Source organism: Symsagittifera roscoffensis, chromosome 1, assembly GCF_963678635.1.
Source record: "Symsagittifera roscoffensis chromosome 1, txSymRosc1.1, whole genome shotgun sequence".
NCBI classification, from domain to species: domain Eukaryota; kingdom Metazoa; phylum Xenacoelomorpha; order Acoela; family Convolutidae; genus Symsagittifera; species Symsagittifera roscoffensis.
The window spans coordinates 4,360,819-4,369,930 of record NC_087062.1 but is presented as its reverse complement, the minus strand read 5'-3'; the positions used below and the strand labels follow the sequence as shown (position 1 = coordinate 4,369,930).

Genomic DNA, 9,112 nt, shown 5'->3' with positions numbered 1-9,112 from the left:
CTGGCTTTGAATATGTTTCATAAGACAAAGTGTTGCTTCCCACAAAGCGGAAAAAGCTAAATTGGCACATTCAACTGGATTTCGAACGTGCCAATTTACTCTCAAACCTTGTGGTTTCGCTGAAAGTGAGAATGGGATCCATGTGTGTGATACTTGAGACTTCCAGGAGATTTGACAAAAAAATTCTTCCGAAACATTTTCGAGTGGAGGAAAAACTATGATGTTTATTTTACTACTCTTTGAACAAAAATTCATTCAAATGGCAATGTTCTCGTTAAACCAAACAGTGCAGCTGCAGCTTGGAGTTCATTCTCTGCAATTTTTCATAACTCATCGATGCACACAAGAAAATATTGACTTTTCTCTCAATGAAGTTGCGCTTTTCTTCTTCTGAACCAACATATCCACAGAAATATTGTCTTCGTTCTACAATTTTGATACCAATCTTGTCAATTAAACATGATTTTGATCAAGAAAGTTATCAACGTTGTTAATCATAAAACTAATTTTAAAAAACCATATTAATTTCAAATTTTTTGCGCAATTTTATTTGCTTTTCTGGGGAATTTTTGTGTGAAGAAGTCGCTAAAGGAAGCTTCAAAAACCAACATTCCTGGTGTAAAAATCATAACATGACCTCTTAGTTTCTCATCAAAAGCTTGCTCGCTCGCTTTAGTGGCTCGAAACTAGAATAAATCAAAACTTTTAAACCGTTTTTTTCTACACTGCAAAGGTTTATTGGACAAAACTTTTAAAAGTGTTTCTTTTACTTCTGCAAGGGATTCAATCTAATTTATCATTCGACTCATTTCGACAGTTATTAGCACTACCTATTTGTGGTCTGAATAACAACACAAAGCAGTTATAAGCTATTTCTGCCTCGTTTCGGTACTGAGGTAGATCGGTTCCGGGTAGCTGGCCGATTGACAACATTTCATTTCATACGTAAATTAACCGTAATTATCGAAAATTACAAGTCAACAAAGAATAACGAACTGCCATAAATTTTGGTATTTGAAAGCAGAATGTAATGTCACAAAATACGCAAAATGAAAACACTAAAAAGTCAACTTTAAAATGGCGCCTGAACAATTTGTGAACTTTGTTTCAATCTCTCAGTTTTCGTCTTTTTTCACACACTGTTCTTCGTTCACCAGAAAACTCATTAGTTACGACCTTGGTTTTTTCACGCTAAGAATTCTAGCGAGAACATCCTTGCCCCCCAACAGAGCGAGAAGAGGTGAGAGCTCTAAGATCAGCCGGGTCAGCTCTCGCATACAGGAACTGCTCCTGCCCGGGTCGGCGGACCATACTTCTGCCTCGTTTCGGTACTGAGGTAGATCGGTTTTGGGTAGCTGCCCGATTGACAACATTTCAATTCATACGTGAATTAACCGTAATTATCGGAAATTACAGGTCAATAAAGAATAACGAACTGCCATAAATTTTGGTATTTAAAAGTAGAACTCAATGTCATAAAATACGCAAAATGAAAACATTAAAAAGTCAACTTTAAAATGGCGCCTGAACAGTTTGTGAACTTTGTTTCAATCTCTAAGTTTTCGCCTTTTTTCACACACTGTTCTTCGTTCACCAGAAAACTCATTAGTTACGACCTTGGTTTTTTCTCGCTAAGAATTCTAGCGAGAACATAAGCCAAAACTATGCTAGAAAATTCAAAAAAATTGGTTAATTGATATCAAATATTGGCTTTAGAAAATCAAAAAACATCAGTGTTATTACGAAGGTAGACAATTTGTTTTGTAAGTAGACACTACAAAAAATATCGCCAAAAATTCTTCCTGGGATTCAAAGCAAGACTATTTGGATGATCTTTTTTCTTGCTGTGAAATACAAAAAAAAAGAATTGGCTTAAACATTGTTCCGCTTAAAACGGATGCTCCAACAGCAACATATGCGCAATCCAGATCTGGATTCCGCTGGCCCGAAATCCATGAACATTTATTTATGCATGTGTAGTGGATAGCTTTGTCACGGATTTAGCATTATGTGAGCTAATTCCACATTTTGCAAAAAAATATATATTTTTTGCGCAGTTCATAACAATTTGCAGAATCCTCTAAAAAAACGCCAATTTTGGTAAAAAGGAACTTTGCGGAGCCTTTTTCCAAATTTAGAATCCGTTTAAAAAAGCAAAAACATTTGCCCGTTGCAAATTCTACGACACATTAAATCATTTAAATTGCCGATAAAATTTTTGTTACAATGTTTCATTATGGATTCCGCAACATTTTGGCTTACAGATTTGGACAGGTTTTTTTGTCTTTTGATTCCAGAGACACATGCAAACACCGATCAAGCGATGCAAAATACGAGCAAACAGCTGGTCTTCTTGATAACAAAATTGTATTAAGCACAGAAAAAAATCACAGATAAAAATCAAATGAGGTTTTGGGCCAAAATTATTGTAGAAAAAATTATAAAATTGCACAGCCAAAATCAGTTTTTGGCCCCTAAAATGTTTTTAAAAAAATGAAAATCATCATGGTAAAAAATGCATGATACGATAAAATAAAAAAAATACGAATAACAAGAAAACTTGACCATTAAGATAGTTTTAGCTTCAAACAATGACCTGCGCACGATTACCGACGCTCGAAAACCAACTTCAGACATTTGAAATTAATCTTACAACTCTATAGCTTGTTTTAAATCTTATGAGAAAGTATTTTTTCGAGTGCCATTATTCAGCTCAGTTAACTATTCGAAGTTAAAACTAACTTATATGTTGAGTTTGATAAAAATGAATCAATTGAGACTTCGATTTTTCTTTTTGTTGTTCATTGGCTCATTACCGATTATGATAACATTGTATTCAGACTGGAAAAACTGGCAAGCGGAATCGAAATCAGAAACTGCAGCCGAGCTCTACGAACGACAATCACGCTCGAAACTTGTACATTTAAGTCCAGCAGAGGTGCTTTTTTCAATGATTTGACTGCAGCATTTAAAGGGGGAGGGGAGTTCAAGAGTCCTCGAAACTCTACACCACAAGCCCCCCCCCCCCCAACAACCCCCCCCCCCCACACACACACACACACCACTTAGGTACATCTTAGGGCAGCCATTTTTGACTGACCAACAATTTTTTTTTAGTGAAACAAGCCGTAGGCGCGAATATGAACAAAATTTTCAAGTCGGAAAAACGTTTTTCCTCTTTAAACTTTCAAAAAAGAGTTCAAAATCAATTTCGTCGAAAAAAGCTGATCTTCACGTTTTGTTTGAAAGTAGACAAAACTTTGAGAAACACGGGCTCTAAAGTTCCGCGCATAAAAAAACTCCTCAGCGGAAACAATATGATTTAAAATGATCAAATATCTTTTCATTGCAATCTTTTCATTGCAAAAGTAAGTCTTTACATAGCAAAATGTGGTGTAGAAAATGGTTTAATTTTATTTTTACGGTAAACAAACTGTCCCAAATTTATGCCCGGTCAAACACAAAAAAAACAATCACCAACAGCAAAACGACCACAAGATCCCAGAAAAACAGCATGAAAATGAAAACAGACCCCAAATATTTCATTCGGCGGAACACGACAGCAATTTGCAGAGACAAGAAGTTAGAGTAAATAATCACGAAGGAAAACTGGTTTTATTTTTCTGGCGGGCTATTTGCGATGAACGAAAAGGATTTTTGAAAAAAGTGGTGGTGTTAGCCTACACACAAAACGGAACAGCGTAATGAAGTCTGCAGGAAAAATCATTAGAGTTCTTGCGAAATTAAAATAATGTTTTGGTTAGCTTGTGCTGTTTTGACTGCAAAAATTGTTCCGCTAGGTTTTTGCTTTGATTAGAATTACATAATTAAAAACTAAACAGGTCATAAAGTAGACAGTTCATGAACCAATCAGCATTGAGATAAAAAAAACAAATGTACACAAGAAAAAATTGATTACTTATTTCGAATGTTTATTCTTTTAACTTGGCTCGCATCACTGGCGACATTTCTGCTTTATGACCTGTCTGCTTTCAGACCTTCGTTTGAGTTTATAAAACCAACAGACAGATCTTGCATGATAGTTTTTTGAGTTTTTTTGCTCGATCGACTTTTAAATTTGTCAAAAGTCTCAACATTATTTAACAAAGACAATAACCGGATTTAATGTCGCAGAGCAAATCAGTACTGCTCCAGCACCAATACAACAAGGCTTAGAAGTACTTTTAAAATCTAAGTGTCTCTGGTTTTATCTCTGACAGGTGGCCTACCCGGGTTGATCTCTATTCAAGGAAAAGGTTTATCATGCTAATCCATACACTTAGTCTATGGAAAAAATGATTTTCATACAATCTCCATGCATGGAATTTGTATGATGATCACTTTTTTGGCTGACTGCACACTAAATGAAAAATTGAGGTTCATTATAAAAACTTCTTAGTATGAACTTTTTTGTATGTAATTTAGTATGTCGTAAAATCATACTCAGTTGCCTGTCTATAAAAAACTTTAGACATTTTCGCGCACAAAATAACTAAAAATAGAACGATTGTTTGGTTGTGTGCAGTCAGAAATTTCCTTTTTGTTCCGACATTTGTAATGCGGAATATATGTGCTCGGGTGGGTTTTTTCTCTTAAGGCAAACTTCGATTTTTTCACTAACCATTTCTAACGGAATTTTTTTATCATTCGAAAGCCATTGTTCACCTGTGATTATGTTTATTTATGGGGGTTTAAAGATTGCCATTTTGGCCAATTTGGGCCAATTAACGCGCGATTTATTTCGCGCTATTAACGCGTAAGTGGAAATTTGAAACGCTTTTGAAATAGTTTCAAATTGGTTCATGGAAGTTTAAATGTCATAATTGCTTTGTTAACAATAGCAAAATCTATCACTTTTTTATTCTTGTGGCGTGTGGGGTGATGTTGTTACAAAAAAATTCAATTTTTTTATGTATAATTTTGTTTTATTACATTTAACCTTTTCATCTTAATAGTGCTCCATAGAACTTAAGAGGCAGTCAGAACACTCAGGGCTACGCCCTGATACGAGCAATCTTGTTTACTTTGTAGGCAATTGTAACCTTTAATCTGTCAAAAAAATTGGTCACGATTCTTGATCAGTAATTTTTTTCGAGATAGAAGCTTTCTAGCTTATACAATCAATTTTAAGTTTTTGTTAAATTACTTTGTGAAATACCATATATTAACTCACATGGCTTGTCTACGAATGCAGTTCAGTTGCGCAGTTGTTGCCACTAGCCTATGTGTTTCTTATGTAAGATAACTCTTGGTTTTCGTGTTTTTCGTATAAATCACAAAAATTTACAGCAAATCTTTAAACTTTTTGTGGAAAACTTTATCATCATATAAAACATAATGCTGATCGCATAGTTCTTTTACATTTTCCTGTACATAATTGAACTTGAAAAATTGTATGAGAAACATTTTCCACTAAGAAATGTGTTTGATTACCATTTTTGCTCAACCCGGGTCAGTGGCGAAGAGTTTTGTACTTATATTAAAACATTACTGATTTAAAATGATTTCTATGATACGCAGCCCCAAATCAGTAAAAGGTAGAATGTGAGAATGCGTTTGAAGTTAAGCTTGAGATTTTTTGCCCAACTAACAAGCCTCAAGCTTCGTATTTAAAATTTTTTTTTTTAAAATAGGAAAAAACAATGGTTTGCATTGCAAGGCCATTACGGGTAAGTGATTTGAACAATTTTTGTCGAAATTTGAATTTTGAGGTTCGATGAGTTCGGTTTTCCAGTTATACGGATTAAAATACAATTTATTGCTGTTATAAAAATTGGTGTACGAAGATCGAATCTGAGTGAAAAAATGGACTCTCAGTTTGAACAGAAGGTCAAGTATCAATTTGGTGTTTTTGGGCCATATAACAGAAAAGAAATCAATAATTTTGATTATTGAACAAATTGTTTGTATCTGATTTTTGTGATTATGTTTTTTGAATCTCAATTACCTGTAGACTTCATTCACCAGGCCTGCTATGTCTGTCCGAAAGGAAGTTGGTCGAGATCTGCGGTGTATCGATCAAAAGCAGACAACTTTTGCAACTTCTAAAACCAAGAAAACAAATCTGGCTCGAGGTGCTCAACCTTTGTTTTGACCTTGGAAGTTGATAATCCGGCGTCGAATATCAATTTTAACTTGATCACCAAGTGAAAACATATCCAATTTTGGTCGAGAAAGTCGCAAAATGGGTGGCAACATACGCCACAAAATAGCTTAGTTCAAACAATTATATGGAAACTTTTTTGTCGAGAAAATCGAGACAGTCAAAAACTTTAATGAAATTAATTTGAGAAGTTCAAAAAAGAACTAAACTGGGTCAAACAAAATCGAAAGTTTTTTTTGGGTTAGGAAAATTTGAACATATCAAAGTTTGGACGAGAAAGTCAAAAGACACCGTATTTTGGGAGTGATAGTCAAAATAGCCAATTTTGGTCGATAGAGTCGAAACATAAAATGAGCACCGCGGCGCGTGAAACACGTTTCAGTTTTTACACTTAGATCAGGATTTTTCATTATCTGTTTGTTCGAGCCGGCCTCAAATTGTCCGACGGTTGTTTCAGTTCAGTTTGAAAATCAAACAGTCACCAATAAGGTTCACGTCGAGCGTCAGCTGCACTCAAAAACTGGCTCACCGAGGACCTCAATCACCGTTTGCTTGCCAGCAGTGACCGATTATTTTGATGCGTTAAGGCCAAGTAGATTGGTCGAATTCTTTGAGTACCAAAAATTAGCTGGCGTGAAAAGGGTTTCAATGGGCGAACTCGACGAAAGAATCTATCCTTTTTCTTTCGACCCGAGTTCTCGGAAAGTTCTTAAGCATTACAAAGATATTGGGTTTCTAGAGATGCATCCAATGTCTGTTTACTCCAACAACAATTCTAACTTGTACAGAATAGCCGCAGATTCAAAACCAATTCAATATACGTACTGCATTTTAAAATACGCATTGGTCACTGATTACGTGACAGTTCAAGACTTGGACGAAATTGTTGCTTTTAACGCCAATTTCTACCGAAATATTCCAGCAGCTATATCAGCAGGCATAGATAAAAAACATCGTTATTATAGCTTTAAACTGTACGATCAACCTGTCAATCGTAGATGTAATTTCACAAGAGATTTTGAAAACAACACGAATTTTATAATATCGCGATCAGTTTTGTTCTCCAGTTGGAACTACAACCCTGGAAAAACTATTCATTCCAGTCAAGTATGCCTCATACCCGAATGGCATAGGTGTGCTGTCTACAAAACACACCCGTATTTACTACCCAAAAAACGAATGAAAAAAGCTGATTTTCATAAAATCCTCAGCTGGAAAGATAAAGAAGGAACAAATTTGATGAGGAGTCTTCATTATAGAATTCCAAAAATGAACGGACTTGAACCCCCGAGGAAGGAAGCAGCGTGTGCAAAAAACCAGACAAGAGAGCTCCATTGGCTGGACAGAATATCTTCAAAACTATTTAAAAATACTTTACAAGTTTTATCCGACTTGATTCTTTGACTGAAACATAAATGAGCAGGCGATGATTTATTTTCAAGACTTTTTTCAAGAAAAAAAATTCCAGATAGCAAACGCGCCTCTAGTCTTTTATTATTTAGTCCCTATTTTTTTCCTAAACGTGGATACCTATGCTAGATTACCTTTATCGATAGTGTTAACGGGCTAAAAAATGTTGCACGATAGATACTGTACGGTCAACAAGGAGTGGGGTCAAATCATACTCTTCAGAAGGTTGACAAAAACTATTTTAAGTTTTTGTAGTTTTTTGTTTATTTTTCTCGCTGTTTTTCAACAAAAACTGTTTTTCCGTTTGCCTTTTTCTTTATCACTGTTGAATATGGTTAAATTTTAGGCTTTCATTCAGGTTTTTTTGTGACACCACGCTCATAAAACGACGATAACTTGCAGAAAAAATTTCTTTCGTCTTTTTTTTCAAAGAATTTGGTCGGAAGACGTCCCGCTACTTGCACAGCAACCGGCTATCCCTGTTTCGTTGTGTTTAATTACAATTCCTATCTAGAAGAATACAAAGCATACTGGACCCAAATAATTCAGTCCAAAATATATAGTTTGGGAGGATGCAAAAGTTTTTCGAACAAACCTGAAACAGCAATTTCCGCTTCTATTTCTACCCGCTTAAAATCTGACGCCAAACTATACGTTTTAGTTCGATTTGGATTTGGACGTACAATCTCTCAGAAATTCGACTACCCACCGACCCAAAAATTCCCCCCTTTGTAGTATTTTGAGATATCCGTATTTGGTTACGGACCTCAAAATTTTCTAAAGGCGTCTAGGGTGCCACGATATACTAATTTTGAGGGCGAAGCGCGCCAAAAAACGCGATTATTGGTCAGAATTTTCAAAAAAGTGCCTAAAAGCGCCTTTTTTGACCTGTTTTTCAAATTTTTTACTGCTTTCGGAAGTCAGCTCGGAATTTCACTTTGGTCGGCCTAAATAATGATTATTTTAAATTACTGTATTGACAACACTTTTCATTGTATTTTTATTGCAAATCAAAAGTAAATTTATAGAAAATTGAGCTTCCATAGTCTTCAAAAAAAATTATCAAAAAGCAAAGTGTTACCATTGAAAACCAACATTAAGGTTTTTTGAAAAGAGTTTGATGAAAAAAATTCCTATACGATTGATTGATACCGCAAAGTCTCTATAACGTCAGCTATAGCTTTTTTTCTGGTCGTGTTTTATAAAGAGCAACTCTGATAGCATTATTGTTCTCTGTTAGTTCCACTTCATTGCAAAGGTACTTGGTTGTTTTCAGTTCCACAATTGGAAAAAGAGATTTTTTGAATACCGAGATTTAATAATTATTAATTGCCAAATGACTAGTACCTCACAAACCAAATACAGCTTTAAAGCGTCCTTAGACACTTTGACAGAAAAAAAAACTATTTTGAACACACCTTTTTTTGCAAAATACTTGAACAACTCTGATTAAAGTCAATATTAGCGCTGTACTATTTCTGGATCTAATCTTTTTCAAAAAAGCTACTATAAGTATGATGAAACCGAGTTTAGGTCCAGGTCAAAATGAGGCGAAGAACTAAATGTGTGTCTCTAAATGAAAAAAAATCTCATTATAAT

The 9,112-nt window shown here is 35.0% G+C and overlaps 1 long non-coding RNA gene across 2 annotated transcripts; it reads left to right on the top strand.

Annotated features, from left to right (window-relative positions):
- The first annotated feature begins 2,654 nt into the window (after positions 1-2,654).
- LOC134853718 (uncharacterized) lies at positions 2,655-7,546 on the top strand. 2 transcript variants are annotated; one of them, XR_010164363.1, is made up of 4 exons: positions 2,655-2,938; positions 3,484-3,701; positions 5,968-6,074; positions 6,486-7,546. It is a non-coding gene; the product is annotated as an uncharacterized LOC134853718 (long non-coding RNA). The 2 variants fall into 2 exon arrangements; XR_010164362.1 differs by lacking the exon at positions 2,655-2,938 and having other exon boundaries at positions 3,379-3,701.
- Positions 7,547-9,112: the final 1,566 nt, after the last annotated feature.